General features: G+C 37.1%; 1 non-coding gene across 1 annotated transcript; it reads right to left on the reverse strand.

Moving 5' to 3' along the window:
- Positions 1 to 16,302: 16,302 nt before the first annotated feature.
- LOC127899527 (small nucleolar RNA R71) lies at positions 16,303 to 16,406 on the reverse strand. The gene has a single exon (XR_008051404.1). It is a non-coding gene; the product is annotated as a small nucleolar RNA R71 (small nucleolar RNA).
- Between the last annotated feature and the right edge of the window lie 273 nt (positions 16,407 to 16,679).

A 16,679-nucleotide genomic window follows, 5' to 3' on the forward strand; every position in this document is an offset into this window, starting at 1 on the left:
TCCTCATCACTCTCATGTTTTGAGGCTTTGAGAGTAATATTATTCCTTTTCACCTCATTGCTTTTGGTTACTGCTAAGTCTTCTGTTGTGCAAATTTTATTGAACTCGCAAGTGCACGAATCTATTGTAGTATAGATCAATGGTGACGAGTGTCGATCCCACGAGGAGGTGGATTTTAATTATATGTAGAATTAATTTTCTAAATGGGTGGTTGGATTTGTGGTGAAAATGATTTGGATTATCCTAAAATTCGAATTAAAATGACAAGAATAAATTGAAGTAAAAATCTATTAAATTGAAACACTTGGGTATCTGGATCCGTATCAACATGCACCATGGGCTAAATATTCATTATTAATGTCAATTAAATCATGAAGGAGGAATCCACACCTCATGAACCACACTCTAATCAATATGGTGCTAAGGGCTTATCGTGCTAAATAATAATAACCTTATACTAGAGAGCCGGTGAAACCAAGGCGGTATCTAGACAAGATTATTATTATTTGTCGACGAGAAGTCAAAACATTCACAAAAACTAGAGGGAAAGAGAAAATAAATTTACTAAATAAAGTCCACGACACATGTTGAGACTTCACCTTCAACCCAAGCTTGAAAGAAAATTAGCTACTCATAATTGAACTAGGGGCAAAATGAGAATTTATTAAAATACGTAGAAAATACAAAATGAAGAAAGAATTACAGAAAATGGAGCCCAAAAAATGGATTCAGAGATATCAAATTAGGGGGAGAGGCCCCCTTTTTATAGATACATTGAGTAAATCATGGTCATCGGATTAAAAGCAGTTTTGGACGCTCAGGATTGCGCCATGTCATCAATCAACAGTACGCGGTTTGACCACGCGGTTTGAACAGTAACATAGTTTGACCCGGCTTGAACAGTGACGCGGTTTGGTTGAAAATAATCCTGTGTAATGCATGTACCGTACGCGAGATTTTTGGTCCACTGATATGCTACCACGTCACCATCAACAGTACATAAGATTTTTAGTCCAGCAAGATCATGACACCTCATCAGTCAATGCCACATCATCGGTCAATACCACGTTATCGATCCGTCAATGTGAACAGTAACGTAGACAGTACCGTACTTGTGAATAGTACCGTACATGTGAACAATGTCATTTTTGCTTTTATGTTCCTCCTAAGGTTTTCGACCGTCCTAAGTTCAAAAGTGATGTCCGTTTTGCCGTCTGATCTCTCGTTCATTGTGAAATGACTATGATGCCCCTAAAATACATAAAATACTTAATTATAATACAACACACATAATTAAATGACAAGAAGTTTAAATACATAAAAGTAAGGGTGTTAGTAAAACTTGAAGTGTAAAATGATGATTTTCTCCTTTATAAATATACATTTTCTAATACTCAACATCTTCCTCATATGAAATAAGAGAACCAATCAAATCATCAATAAGTAAAGTATTTAAATCTTTGGCTTCTTTAATGACAGTCTTCTTAGGTCTCTATTCCCTTGGTAGTGACCTAATAATTTTCTTAATTTTCTCGCTATTCGAAAAAGTTTTCCCTAGGGCTCCTAGAGTGTTCACTATGTCCGCAAATCTAGTATACATAGAATACACACTCTCTTTTTGCTTCATTTGGAATAATTTATATTGTTGAGTGTATCTACTAAATTTAGACTCTTTAACTTGATTTGTCCCTTCATAGACAACTTCAAGTTTGTTCCATATTTCTTGAACACTCTCACAACTAGACACTATAAAATTCTTTCTTATCAAGAGCACAAAACAAAGCATTCATTGCCTTGGAGCTTAAAGGTATCTTTTTCTTTTCTAACTCACTCCATTGACTTAAAGGTTTTGAAATATCATCTCCTACTTCCTTTTTAGTCATAGGCATGAATGGATCATCACAAAACACTTCCCAAATTTCATAATCTAAAGCTTGCAAATAAATTTTCATCCTAATTTTCTAATATGGGTAGTCAGTACCATCAAAGAATGATGGTCTAGTTGTGGACTGTCCTTCCCTAAAAGTTGAATCATTTTGGGTAGCCATGGATCTTTTACTCTAGACGGTTAAGTCTAAACAAGAGCACCTTGCTCTGATACCAAATGAAATACTAACTAGGCAACCCAAGAGGTAGGTGAATTGGGTTCCTAGAAAAAATTATGAAATGCTTGAACAAAACTTAATGCAAATCTTAAACAAATTCAAAACAATAATAAATAAACCAATCAAAATGTAAAGAGATAAGGGAAGAGAGATTCAAACACAAAGAGTTTTACGTGGTTCGGCAAACCCCGCCTACATCCACGCCTCCAAACTCATTGGGCTTGAGGATTCCACTATCCAAGCCTCCAAGGCTTCAAGAACTTTTACAATTGACTACACAGGTGTCAATTAACCTTTACGAATATAGATTATCCCAAATCTCTCAACCCAAGTGTATCAACACTGACAATCACTCAAAAATAAAGATTACAAATAAAGTTTCTCTCATACAATGTGTCCGATTACAAATAATAGCTCAATGTGTGAATGAATGAAACATGAACAAGTCTAAAGCTCAATAATGGTTGTATACTCAATAGCAGGCTTAATGATAACGGTTGGATCTCATTTTGTTTGAATTTGATTGAGCCATTTTATAGATGGAGCTGAAAACTAGCCATTGTTCACAATCAGATCGCCGTTTTACATTTATCGGATCATTATTATCAAAATGTCAGATTATCGTTATTGCTCCAGAATCCTGTCCAAAGATATCGGTTATGCGTTTGACATAAACGATTTACCATTTGAAAGATGATTGCTCTATGGACTGTTATCGGTTTACCGTTATCAATAAACGATTTGTCGTTATCTGAAACTTGCTCTCTAGAATGCAATTAGATTACCGCTATGTCGAAACACACTCTCTGGAATGCAATTGGATTACCGTTATTTATAAACGGTTCACTGTTATAAATTGTTACATTTTGGAATACTATCGGTTTGTTGTTTTCTAATAAACAGTTCACCTTTTTCTTAGATTTTATTTAACCTTAATAAATCCTTATGGTGTTTAGTTATCAACAGTTATCCTTTTATTTCCAGAAGATTATTCTATGCTTCGAATATTATATGGCTTAAAGATTATGATCCGATTAATAAAATTTTCAGACTTATCAATTTAAAACTTGTTTGTTATCATTAAAATCATTAAACATATAAGTTAACATGAGACTTATGAGGAGTAGAAATGGCCCTATAAATTATTTGGAGCTAAAAATGAATATTAAGCCCATGGTAAAGCGTTGAATGTGAATCTAGAGATTCAAGTGCTTCATTGCATTGTTTCATTTTTAGTTTGTTCCTTTTTTTTTTTTTTTTGCTCTTGGTACTGTTAAAACATCACATCCAACCAATTCACAAACAAACTTGGAAAATTAATCCTACATATGATGAAATCTATCTCTTCGTAGGATTGATACTCGTCACCATAAATCTATACTATTATAAATTCATGTGCTTAGAAGCACAATCAAATTTGCACAATATGTTTTTAGCGCTGTTGTTAGGGAGGTAAGTCATTTTAATTGGTAGAGTTAATTTTCTCTGTAAATATTGTGTAAATAACTTTGTACATAGGTTTTGAGTGTGTAATAGCGTGATATGGTCAGTACTTCTCCTCTCTTTATTTTCATTAGTCTTGATTTTTACTTTTTTTTGCATGCATGGTCAAAGGTCACAATTAAATGATCTAGACCTTATAGACCTTGAATTAGGATAGACACTTCGCACACAAAGATACATTGCATCACAGGATAAAATTGCGGATAAAATTGAAATGGAATTATAAAACATTAGTTGTAAGTATCATAAGAGAGGCCATTTAAGGATTACTTCAATCCATTAGCTGATTTGAGCACTTCATGCATAAGATACCCAAATGTAGTTGCCATGAGTTTCGAGTTAAAATCTAATGTGCTAAATTGTCTCACATCATTTTATGCTTAGAAATGAAGATCCATACAATTATTTGAACACTTTTTATGCTATTTGCCAAACTTTTAAATATGAATTTTTTTTAGATGAACATGTTAAGCTTAGATTGTTTCCATTTTCTCTAAAAAATATAGCTCGTTCTTGATTTAATACATTACCTATTAATAGTATCCCATCATTGGAACAAAAGGTGACTAAATTTTTAAATAAATACTTCCAAATGCATAAAACCAATGCTATTCGCAAGGAAATCTTAGAGTTTACTCAGAGAGAAGACGAGCAATTTTTCAAAGTATAGGAGCGATTCATCAAGCTCTTCTTGAAGTGTCCACATCATGGTTACAAAAAATGGCACAAATGTCAATTCTGTAAAAAGTTTGGCTTTGTTCTTCTTAGCCCAATGCTCTGGAAGTTAACATGTAACAAGATAGTTAACTATATCAGCATACCATGATAATACCATGGAAGTTAACATGTAACAAGTTGTTTATCTAGAAATGATTCATTCAATGATAAGGGTTCTGTAATTGTGTCAAAATTGAGGCAAGAAAGATGATATGCCACCACATTTTCTGCACATTTCTTATCTTTGAACTCAAGGTCAAATTCTTGCAAAAGTAGCACCATGCGAATTAGTCTGGATTTTGCATATTTCTTTATAAAAAGATATTTAAGAGTAGCATGATCTGTAAGCACAATTATTTTACATACTATGAGAGAAGATAAAAAACTTTGTAATGCAGTCACTACTAGTGGCACTTATTTTTCAGTGGTTGAGTAATTCAATAGTGCATCATTCAATATCATGCCAGCATAGTAAATAATATGGGGAATTCGATCAACTTTTCATCCTAATACTCTTCATAGTAAATGACATGGAGAACTAAAAAGGTAAGTTTCAGTTTAGGGCTAAATGATGGGTGATGGGGTTAATAACTGCTTTGCCTTTTCAAATACCTCAAGACATAAATCATCAAAGATGAAAGGTACATCCTTAGCAAGTAAATTGCATAAGGGTCTAAAAATCTTGCTAAAATCTTTAATGAAATGCATATAAACACCAGCATGCTCAAGGAAATATCTTACTTCTCTAAATATTTTGAGAAATAAAAGATTAGAAATGAGATCTACCTTGTATTTTTCAACCTCAATACTTTTGTTCGAAATGATGTGACCGAGGACAATACCTTATTTTACCATAAAATGACACTTTCTTAGTTCACGACTGAATTCTTCTCTATACATCTTTGTAGAACTAATGTTAGATGATGCAAATACTGATCAAATGAGTCACAAAAAAAAAGTCATCCATAAAGACTTCAAGAAATTTTTTGAGCATATCAAAAAAATGCTTAACATACATCATTCAAATGTGACAGTGCATTACATACTATAAATAATGTTCTTCTATATACAAAAGTGCCAAGAATACAAGTGAAAATGGTTTTCTCTTAATCCTTTTGTGCTATAAGGATCTAGTTATGTCCTGAGTAGCCATCTAGTAATTCATGTCATGCTAATCTATCACGCATTTTATCAATAAATGGTAAAGAAAAATGATCTTTATGTGTGATAGTATTCAATTTCCTATAATCAATGCATATGAAGCACCTTATAATTGCTCTAATGAGTATTAATTCATTATCGATGTCAGTGCACATGACTAAACCATGAACTATCAGAAATGAGTTAAATGACACTTGCATCTAATAGTTTAAGAACTTCAACTCTAACGACTTCTTTCATGTTAAGATTTAGCCGACATTGTAATTCTTTAGTAGGTTTAGCAATTTTTTCACGGTGAATATAATATATTCAATATACTGGGTTTATGTTTTTTATGTCGCTATAATCCATTCTAATGCCTCTTTATGCTATCTTAAAATACCCAACAACTTACTTTTTTACTTGTTATCAAGAGAAGATGAAATGATTTCTAGCAAAGTGTTTTCATTTACCAAGAATTGCATACTCCAAAGTATCGAGTAACAAGTTGAGCTCGAGCTTAAGTGGTGATTCTGATGATAGGCTAGGTTTCCTCCCCGTTGGTGCTAGTTGCTCTATCCTTAACTTCCATTTATTACTATCTATGGATGGTGATGAATAGAGTAAGGCATTAACCTCGTCAACTGATCTGTTAACATTAAAATCTAAACAAAAGTGGGTTAAACATATTTGTAAATGGTCATCACTCATAGTAGAAGGAAAAGTATGATCAAGTAATTTTTCAATTAAATCCATATCTAATTTATCTCTATCACGAGGTAGCTTAGCGATGTTAAAGATATTCAACTCTATAGTCATATTGCCAAAGGACAACTATATATTTCTAGTCCTGCATTAAATGTGTACATCAACAGTTGCCAAGAAAAGATGACCTAGAATAATAAGGATGTGCTTCTTCGAATCCTGCACTGGTTAAATGTCAATCACAATTAAAGTCAACAGGACACCAAAAAAAAAAAAAAACTTGTCTACCTAGATAAGCACGTCCTCTATAATACTGCAAGGTATTTTCATGGATCGATCTGGAAGTTGCAACACAACTAGAGCTGATTGTAATTGTCTCAATCCAATTTTCATAAATATTAAGTAAAGCAAAATATTTACACTAACTCCTAAGTTCACAAAGAATTTTCAAATATATGGTTCTTAATACTATATGAGATAGTATGGGAGCCTAGGTCTTTTAATTTTGGAAGAATTTTGTGTCGGCATACAGAACTATTGTTCTCTATTAAAAAGGCTTTATTTTGAACATAAATACTTCTCTTTTTAGTGCAAAAGTCTTTAAGAAACATGGCATAAGGGCATTTGTTTTATACTGTCAAGTAAAAGGATGTTAACACATACCTATTTTGGGATCTCCATAATCTCACTTGCGGAATTTCCTTTCTCGCTTTAGCTAACTTCTAAGGGAATGGGGCTTTAAGGATGTATTCTCATGGACTATTTTCTTTTCTCTCCTTTGATGATGATTCTTCTGTGTGTAAAGGCATAACTTGATTTGTCTTTTTCACTGGCATCTCCACTTTGTTCTCAACTTCTTTTCCTTTTCACTAGATCGTGATAGCTTTAACATGTTCACGCTGTTAGGACAAACTAGCATTAACTTCATGTATTCCTTTAGGATTAGGTATTGGCTGGCTTGGGAAATTGCCTTTCTCAACGGTTATTACCAAGGTTTAAACTAAAGAAGCCTATTGACCACTATCTTTTCGAGGTTCGAAATCAATTGGGCTTATGAATTTTTGCCGAGTCTCATCTCATTCTACAGCTCATCAATGTTGAGGTTTTTTTGTTCCATGACAAAGTGAATCAAATTTTTTTTTAATTTTAGAGCGCCGCTTTCTGTGGTTTGCTTATAAATAGCCCTGATTCTAATTATGTTGTCTAAATGGTAGTTGAGAGATTTAAGGAGCTTGGTGAACTGTTCATACTGGTGCTGGTGGAGATAGAGCTGTTATTTCGTTCTGTTAGAATTCATGAGACTATGAAAAATTGGGATGGCCTCTCTATCTAAGATTGTGAGTATTGGAGTAAGGTTGTAGTTCGACTACTTTCTCATCACATTAGTAGCATTGGCTTGATTTAGTATGAGTCATGGTCAAATTGATTATAGGCATGTGACTCTATTGATTTGGCAGTCGTTAATAATGCTATTTGGCAAGAAAGTCCTTTGACTTCCTTGATATCCAATCTCGATTCATCAACATGGACCTTATTGACTCCCTTGATTTTTTTTCATATTTCTAAATGATCAGCTTTGTTATTGGGAATTATCTGGTTGTCGCTAGAAGAAATCTCAAATTTTTAATGCGCTTTTAGACATTAGTTCTCTTCCACTTATTGCCATTAGTTATTCTTACACATGTGACAATAGTTCCTCAAAGAAGTATTGACATTGGTGTCATTTCTCGTATTTATGTTGTGGACACTTCAAGAGTAGTTGTTTGAATCATTCCATACTTTGAAAAATTGCTCGTCTTCTCCTTGAGTAAACTTTGAGATTTTCCTGCGAATAGTGTTGGTTTTATGCACTGGGAAGTATTTATTAAAAAATTTAGTTAACATTTGTTTCCATAATGTGATACTATTACTAGGCAATGTATTGAACCAAGAACGAGCTCTATCCTTTAGAGCGAATGGAAACAATCTAAGCTTAACATCTTCTTCTAAAAAATTTTCATATTTAAAAGTTTGGCAAACAAAATGACAATCATTCAAATGATTGTATAGGTCTTCGTTTTCTAGGCTATAAAATGATAGGAGATAATCTAGCACACTAGGTTTTAAATCTAGCACACTAGGTTTTAACTCAAAACTCTTAACAACTACATTTGAATGTCTTATGCATAATGTGCTCAAATTAGTCAATGGATTGAAATAAGCCTTAAATGGTTGTTGATCCAAATCCATTTTAAGTTTACCCTCAATTTTAACTTTTGATATAATACGTCTATGCATGCAAAATGTTTTTTTTTCTAGTTCAAGGTCTACAGGCTCTAGATCATGTGATTGTGACATTCGACCGTGCATGCAAAGAACATGTAAAAATTAAAGACAAAACTAATGAAAATAATAGAGAGGAGAAGTTACACTACTAACTATATCATGATGTTACACACTTATTATGAAAACACACTCAAAACCTGCACAACAAAATTGTTTACACAATATTTACTAAGAAAATTAACTCTGCAAATTAAAATGACTTACCTCTCCGGCAACGATGCCAAATATTTTTTCTACAAATTTTATTAAACTCGCAAACGCACAAATCTAATGTAGTATATATTTTTGGTGATGAACGTCGATCTCACATTGAGGTAGATTTAATCATGTGCAGGGTTAATTTTCCAATTTTTTTTTTCTAAATTTGTTAGATGTGACTTTCAAGCAATATTAAAAAAAATAAGGGGAATAAATTAATGATGAAGCAATATAAATGGAACATTTGAATATTTGAATTCACACTTAACACTTCACCATGGGCTTAATATTCGTTTTTAGTTCCAATTAATTTATGAAGGTGGTATTTGCACTCCTCATAATTCACATTCTGGTAGATATGGTATAAAGTGCTCATTGTGCCTCGGGGAATAATCTTTTGTTAAATATGGTGTTATGAACACACTATGCCAGGTGATAATAATTCTATTGTCGACAATATAGCAAGACTGTCCACTAAATAATTTAGATGCATCTTTGTCAATACTGAGTCAAGATGAACAACTAATAAGAAAAGGGACTTCCCGCTAATATATGTAGTGTAAAGTGCTCATCATGTCAAACTCTAATGATCTTGCACAAATCTAGACGAGATTATTATTGTCTGTCAATAATAAGTCAAAAATGTCCATATAAAACAGAGAGAGAAAGTAAACTTACCAAAGCCTATAGATCATATTGAGGCTTCACTTTCAATCTAAGCTTGAATTTAAATTAGCCACTCATAATTGAACTAGGGATAAAATAATAATTTTATTCAAATACGTAGAAAACACAAGAAATAGTGAGAATTACACAAAATAGAGCTCAAATTTGGATTCAGAGCTATCGAATTAGGGGGTAGCCCCTTATTTATTGATACAATTGTTAAATCATGGTCATCAAATAAAAACAATTTGGACACTTAGGATTGTTTTCACCAGGGCTAGCTTCTGATTGGCTGGAACACATCATCAAGGCTATGATTCGGTCTATTAATATGCTGCCACATCATCGGTCTAGTATGATGTTGTCACATCATGAATTAATACCATGTCATCAATCAATGTCACATCATCGGTTAATGCCTAGTGTCATGGCCTAAGCCTCCAACATGGCCTGGCTCATGGATAATTCTAGAGCCATGGAGACTTATCTAGTGTGCATATATTTTCTATGTACTTAATATGGGTAGGTGGTATGTGGTAGTTGTGCAATAACCCACTCCCTTGTACTCTATATATAGGAGAGGGCCTAATTTGGCCAAGACATCACAAGCAATATACAATTTCCAGTGCACATAGCCTTGTAAATATTTTATTGATCAATACAAATCCTTTCCTCCCATCTTTGGTGAGTTAAAGTGAATACTCATTCCAGTTTTTGAATCCAGCAACGAATTTGAGTGTGAGGTTGACTTAGGCCAAGAGAGTACGAATTTGGAACTTAATGTCGCACGAAAAATCGTGGGACAAAACCGAGCCATGACAGTTGGTATTAGAGCCATTTACACTCGTGGATAGTTGCATGGTTTAAAAGGAAGGATGTCGGAACTCACTCATGATAACTAAAGGGGGAGGGAGCCTAACTCCAATGCGAAGAAGGGGAAGAACAACAAAGAGAAGTCAGTGGACTTGCTCAATGCCATGGAGAATCGGGTTGTCTGTGTGGAGATTGCCTTCACTGAGATTAAGGAGCACTTTGAGATATTTGAGTAAAAGATGGAGGAAGCGGATGATGTTGGTGAGCAGATGGGCAATCTAAGCCAAGATGTGGTGGCGCAATGCCAAAGCCTTGAGGAGTTCCAAGTGGTGGTCATGAACTCTATTGAGGCGCTAAGGGCTCAAGTGAAGGAGCTTCACGTGGGCCTTGAAGAGACCAAGACAGATTGGGCGCTTTGCAAGAAGGCGGTAGCCGGTGGGGTGCTCAACACCAATGTCGCACCTCCAATGAGGGTTGAGGTTCCGAGGCCAATGAGGCACAGGGGCAGGCAGGATGATCAGGAGATCGAGAACCTCCTATGGTCCATAGAGAGGTACTTCGAGGCCACCAACATCCAAGGTGAGCAAGAGAAAGTGAACATTGTGACCGAGTACCTTAAGGATCATGCGACTGCTTGGTGGCACCGGAAGCATGCGGAGATTGTGTGCGAGACGTACATCATCAACACATGGGACTTGCTGAAGTGTGAGCTCAAGAAGCAATTCTATCCAAGGAATGTGGCGTATGAGGCTCACAAGAAAATGTGAGAGCTGAATCACACGGGCCTATCTCGAAGTATGTCGATGATTTTTCGAAGCTCATGCTTCAAATCGACAACATGAACACGGCTGACTTGTTGTTCAACTTCATGGAGGGACTCCAACCATGGGCACAACGGGAGTTGCAATGGTGCCAAGTGAATGACATCTCGACAGCCCTTACCGAGGCGAACATGCTTGCGAAATTCCAGAAGGGTGAGTCGTCCAACCCGAAGAAAAATGATAAGCCGCAGCATGGCAAAGGTGGGAGAGCGAAGGGAGATAAGCCGCACCATGATGGCAAGGATAAGCCACAAAAGAAGGATGGCCCGAAGGATGGTCCGAAGGATGGCAAGAAGGAGGCCAAACGTAAACACAATTGCTTCCTTTGTGATGAGGACCATTGGGTGCGTGGTTGTCTAAAGAAAAAGGCTTTTAACGCCATGTTTAGCGAGACTGGGGAGAAGCAACCAGAGGCACCACCAGCCGACGCTGCAAATATAAGTTGTCTTCAACTCTTCAATGCGCTAAATGCCCAGTCAATTCCATCCAAGGTGGAGGCCAAGTCGCTCATGGACGTCGAGGCTACAATCAACAGAAAGCGAGCCCAAGCCTTGATTGACACGGGAGCGTCCCACAACTTTATCAAGGTGGATGAAGCCAAGCGGCTTGGATTCAAAGACAGTGAATTCGGAGGCCAAACCACTTAGCGGAGTAGCATGAGATGTGGAGCTACACCTAGGCCTTTGGCTAGGTAAGGCTAATTTCTCTATTGTACCTTTGGATGATTTTACACTTGTTTTGGGCATGGAATTTTTGTGACAGTTCAATGCGGTGCCCTATGCATGGTCCTGACCATGAGTAAGGCCACACTACCAGGACACATTTATCACCACCATTCATGAGGTCGATGATAGAAAGGAAGCTATGGCCATAGAGCCCATACCGAAGGTGGTAGGCCAAGTCCTTCAGGCATATTAGGGACGTGATGCCACCTGAGTTGCCAAAACAGTTGCCGCCATGAAGGGAAGTAGCCCACAAGATTGAGCTAGAGCCGAGTGCTAAGCCACCTGCATGAGCACCTTACCACATGTCTCCACCAGAGCTAGAGGAGTTGCGAAAGTAAATTAAGGAGTTGCTGGAGCCAAGATATATCCAGCCCTCGAAAGCACCATACAAGGCATTGGTGCTGCTCCAACAGAAGCATGATGGCTCACTTCGACTATGTATCGACTACCGGGCCCTCAACAAGGTGACCATGAAGAACAAATATCCCATTCCATTGATTGCAGACTTGTTCGACCAACTTGGACGAGCCAAGTACTTCTCCAAACTTGACCTTAGGTCGGGATACCACCAAGTACGGATTACGGCGGGAGATGAGTCGGAGTCCGCTTGTGTGACGAGATATGGGGCGTACGAGTTCAAGGTCATGCCTTTCGGCCTCACCAACACTCCAGCCACAATTTTCATGCTCATAAACCGCATATTCCAGCCATACCTTGATCAGTTTCTGGTGGTGTATATCGATGACATCGTGGTCTATAGTAATACCTTGGCGGAATATGTTGAGCACTTGCGGGTCGTATTCGGGGTGTTACGGGACAATTAGCTGTATATGAAGCAGGAGAAGTGTTTGTTCACAAAACCGGAGGTTGATTTTCTTGGCCACAAAATCAGAGATGAGACGTTGCTCATGGACAAGGCCAAAGTCCGAGCCATTACCGAATAGAAGCCACCCACAAAGGTGATCGAGTTGCACTCTTTCTTTGGCCTCGCCAACTACTATTGGGGGTTCATTAGGGGCTATTCCGCCATTGCTGCACCATTCACTGATTTGCTCAAGAAGACTACCAAGTGGGAATGGAATGAAAGGAGCCAGCAAGCCTTCAATGGCCTCAAGAATGTCGTAACAAAAGAGCCAGTACTAGTGCTGCCAAACCATGACTTACCATTTGAGGTACACACTGATGCTTTCGATTTTGCTATTGGAGGTGTGTTGATGCAGGCCGAGCATCCAATAGCCTTTGAGTGCCAAAAAGGCAACGATACAGAGCAGCGGTACACGATACAAGAAAAGAAGATGATTGCGGTAGTGCACTGTTTGCGCACATGGAGGCACTACTTGCTTGGGTCCAAGTTCGTGGTGAAAACGGACAATGTGCCCACTAGTTACTTTCAAAGCCAAAAGAAGTTGAGTCTAAAACAGGCGAGATGGCAAGATTTCTTGGCTGAATTTGACTACGTACTGGAGTATCAGCCAGGAAAGGCTAATTTGGTAGCGGACACCTTGATTCGGAGGGCCAAGCTTGCTGCCATGAGTTGGATACAAGGAGAGCTTCTTGCACTCATCAAGGAGGGAACGAAGCATGATCCATTGGCCAAACAGCTAGTTTCTCTCATGCAACAAGGAAAATCAAAGAGGTTTTAGGTCGATAATGACCTTTTATACACCAAGGGACGGCGTGTCTATGTTCCAAAGTGGGGAAACTTGCGGCGGAACTTGATTAAGGAGTGTCATGAAACAAAGTGGGCTGGACACCCAGGATAAAGGCAGACACGGGCATTGCTTGAGTCGGCATACTATTGGCCTCAGATGCGGGATGAGGTGGAGCAGTTCATGCGGATGTGCTTAGTGTGCCAGTAAGACAAAGTAGAGCAACCATGTCTCGCGGGGTTGGTTGAGCCACTGCCCATTCTGGATTGACCATGGGAGAGTATATCGATGGATTTCATCACTTGTCTTCCGAAATCGGAGGGGTTTGCAACTATTATTGAAGTGGTGGATAGATTCTCGAAATATACCACTTTCATTCCCGCCCCGAAGGAGTGCACCGCGGAGGACAGGGCCAAGCTTTTCTTTAAGCACATGGTGAAGTATTGGGGACTTTCGAAATCCATCATTAGTGACCGTAACAGTTGGTTTACGAGGAGGTTTTGGACTGAGTTGTTCAAGCTCATGTGGTCGGCGTTGCACTTCTCTATGAGATTTCATCTACAAACCGACGGGCAAACAGAGAGAGTGAATGCCTTGTTGGAGTAGTGCTTGCGACATTTCATAAGCGCCAACCAGCATGATTGGGCGAAGTTGTTGGACGTGGCCCAATTTTTATACAACTTGCAGTGGATCGAGGCTACATCGAGGAGCCCTTTCGAGGTGATCATGGGATAGTAGCCGCTTATGCCACACACGATCATCACGAGCTATACCGGGAGGTGTCTGTTGAGTGTTAGAAAATGTATATTTATAAAGGAGAAAATTGTCATTTTACACTTCAAGTTCCACTAACATTCCTACTTTTATGTATTTAAATTTCTTGTCATTTAATTATGTGTGTTGTATTATAATTAAGTATTTTATGTATTTTAGGGGCATCATAGTCATTTCACAATGAACGAGAGATCAGACGGCAAAGCGGACATCACTTTTGAACTCAGGACGGTCGAAAACCTTAAGAGGAACATAAAAGGAAAAATGGCATTGTTCACATGTACGGTACTGTCTACGTTACTGTTCACATTGACAGATCGATGATGTGGCATTGACCGATGAAGTGGCATTGACCGATGATGTGGCATTGACTGATGAGGTGTCACGATCCTGTTGGACTAAAATTCTTATGTACTGTTGATGGTGACGTGGTAGCATATCATTAGACCAAAAATCTCGCGTACGGTACATGCATTACACATGATTATTTTCAACCAAACCGTGTCATTGTTCAAGCCGGGTCAAACCATGCTACTATTCAAACCGCGTACTGTTGACTGATGAAGTGGCGAAATCCTGAGCGTCCAGACTATTTTTAATCCGATGGCCATGATTTACTTAATGTATCTATAAAAATGGGGCCTCCCCCCCTAATTTGATATCTCTGAATCCATTTTTGGACTCCATTTTCTGTAATTCCCTCTCCATCTTGTATTTTCTATGTATTTTAATAAATTTCCTTTTTGCCCTTAGTTCAATTATGAGTAGCTAATTTTCTTTCAAGCTTGGGTTGAAGGTGAAGTCTCAACATGTGTCATGGGCTTTATTTGGTAAATTTATTTTCTCTTCCCCTCTAGTTTTTGTGGATGTTTTGACTTCTCGTCGACAAATAATAATAATCTTGTCTAGATACCGCCTTGGTTTCACCGGCTCTCTAGTACAAGGTTATTATTATTTGGCACGATAAGCCCTTAGCACCATATTGATTAGAGTGTGGTTCATGAGGTGTGGATTCCCCCCTCATGATTTAATTAGCATTAATAAGGAGTATTTAGCCCATGGTGCATGTTGATACGGATTCAGATATCCAAGTACGTCATTTCAATAGATTTCTCTTCAATTTATTCTCTCCATTTCAATTCCAATTTTAGGATAATCTAAGTCACTTTCACCATAAATCCAACCACCCTCATACAAAATTAATTCGACATATAATTAAAATCCACCTCCTTGTGGGATCAACACTCGTCACCATTAATCTATTCTACAATAGATTCGTGCACTTGCGAGTTCAATAAAATTTGCACAACAAGTTTTTGGCGCCATTGCCGGGGAGGTAAGTTATTTTAATTCGTAGAAATAATTTTTGTGAATAATTTCTTTTAATTGTTTTCTTGTAATTTTTTTTATAAAAAAAAAAGAAAAAAAAAGTTAATCTACATTTAGAGGTTATAATTTCTTTTCTTTTTCTCTTCTTTAAAATTCTGTAATTTAATTTTTAATTTATTTTTCTTTGTAATTTTTTGTTTATCTTATTAATTTATTTTTAATTAATTTATTTCACCTATTTGTTTTAGTGTTTTTTTTATAGAAATGTTGTAACAGCGTGATAAGGTTAGTATCGTAATTTCTCATTTTTCTTTATTTTTATTCATTTTGTTCCCATTTATTTTTTGTTCTTTGTATGCATGGTCGTAGGTCATTATTACCTAATCTTGAACCTATAGACCTTGAACTAGAAAAAATACCTCACACACACAAGCACGTTAAAAATAAATTTGGAATGGATTTACAAGCACCACAGGAGAGGCCATTTAAGGACTATTTTAGTCCCTTAGCTAATTTGAGCACATCATGTATAAGATATCCAAATGTAGCTAGGAGTTTTGAACTAAAACCTAGTGTGCTAAATTGTCTCCTCACATTCTATGGCCTAGAAAATGAGGACCCATATAATCATTTGAATGATTTTCATGCTGTTTGTCAAATATTTAGATATGAGAATTTTTCAGATGATGATGTTAAACTTAGGTTATTCCCATTTTCTTTAAAGGATAGAGCTCGTTCATGGCTCAATACATTGCCTGCTAATAGTATTACATTTGGGAATAAATGGTAACTATTTTTGAATAAATATTTCCCAGTGCATAAAACCAATGCTATTCGCAGGGAAATTTCAGAGTTTACCCAGAGAGAAGACGAGCAGTTTTTCGAAACATGGGAGCGATTCAATGGGCTACTCTTGAAGTGTCCACATCATGGGTACGAGAAATGGCACCAATGCCAATACTTTTTGGAGGGATTATTGCCGAATGTGCAAGAATGGCTAATGGTAATAAGTGGAGGAAAGCTAATGTCAAAAAGTACATCAGAGATTTGGAAATTCTTCCAGCGACAAGCGGATAATTCCCAACAACGGAGTCGATCACTCAGGAATACTAGAAGAATTAAGGGAGTAAATGAGGTTCAAATTAGCGAGTCAAGTTCAGAAATTAAAGAAGTCAAGGAGATAATTGAAGGTCTCTCTCGACAAATAGC

The sequence above is a fragment of the Citrus sinensis genome, chromosome 8, assembly GCF_022201045.2.
Source record: "Citrus sinensis cultivar Valencia sweet orange chromosome 8, DVS_A1.0, whole genome shotgun sequence".
Classification (NCBI taxonomy): domain Eukaryota; kingdom Viridiplantae; phylum Streptophyta; class Magnoliopsida; order Sapindales; family Rutaceae; genus Citrus; species Citrus sinensis.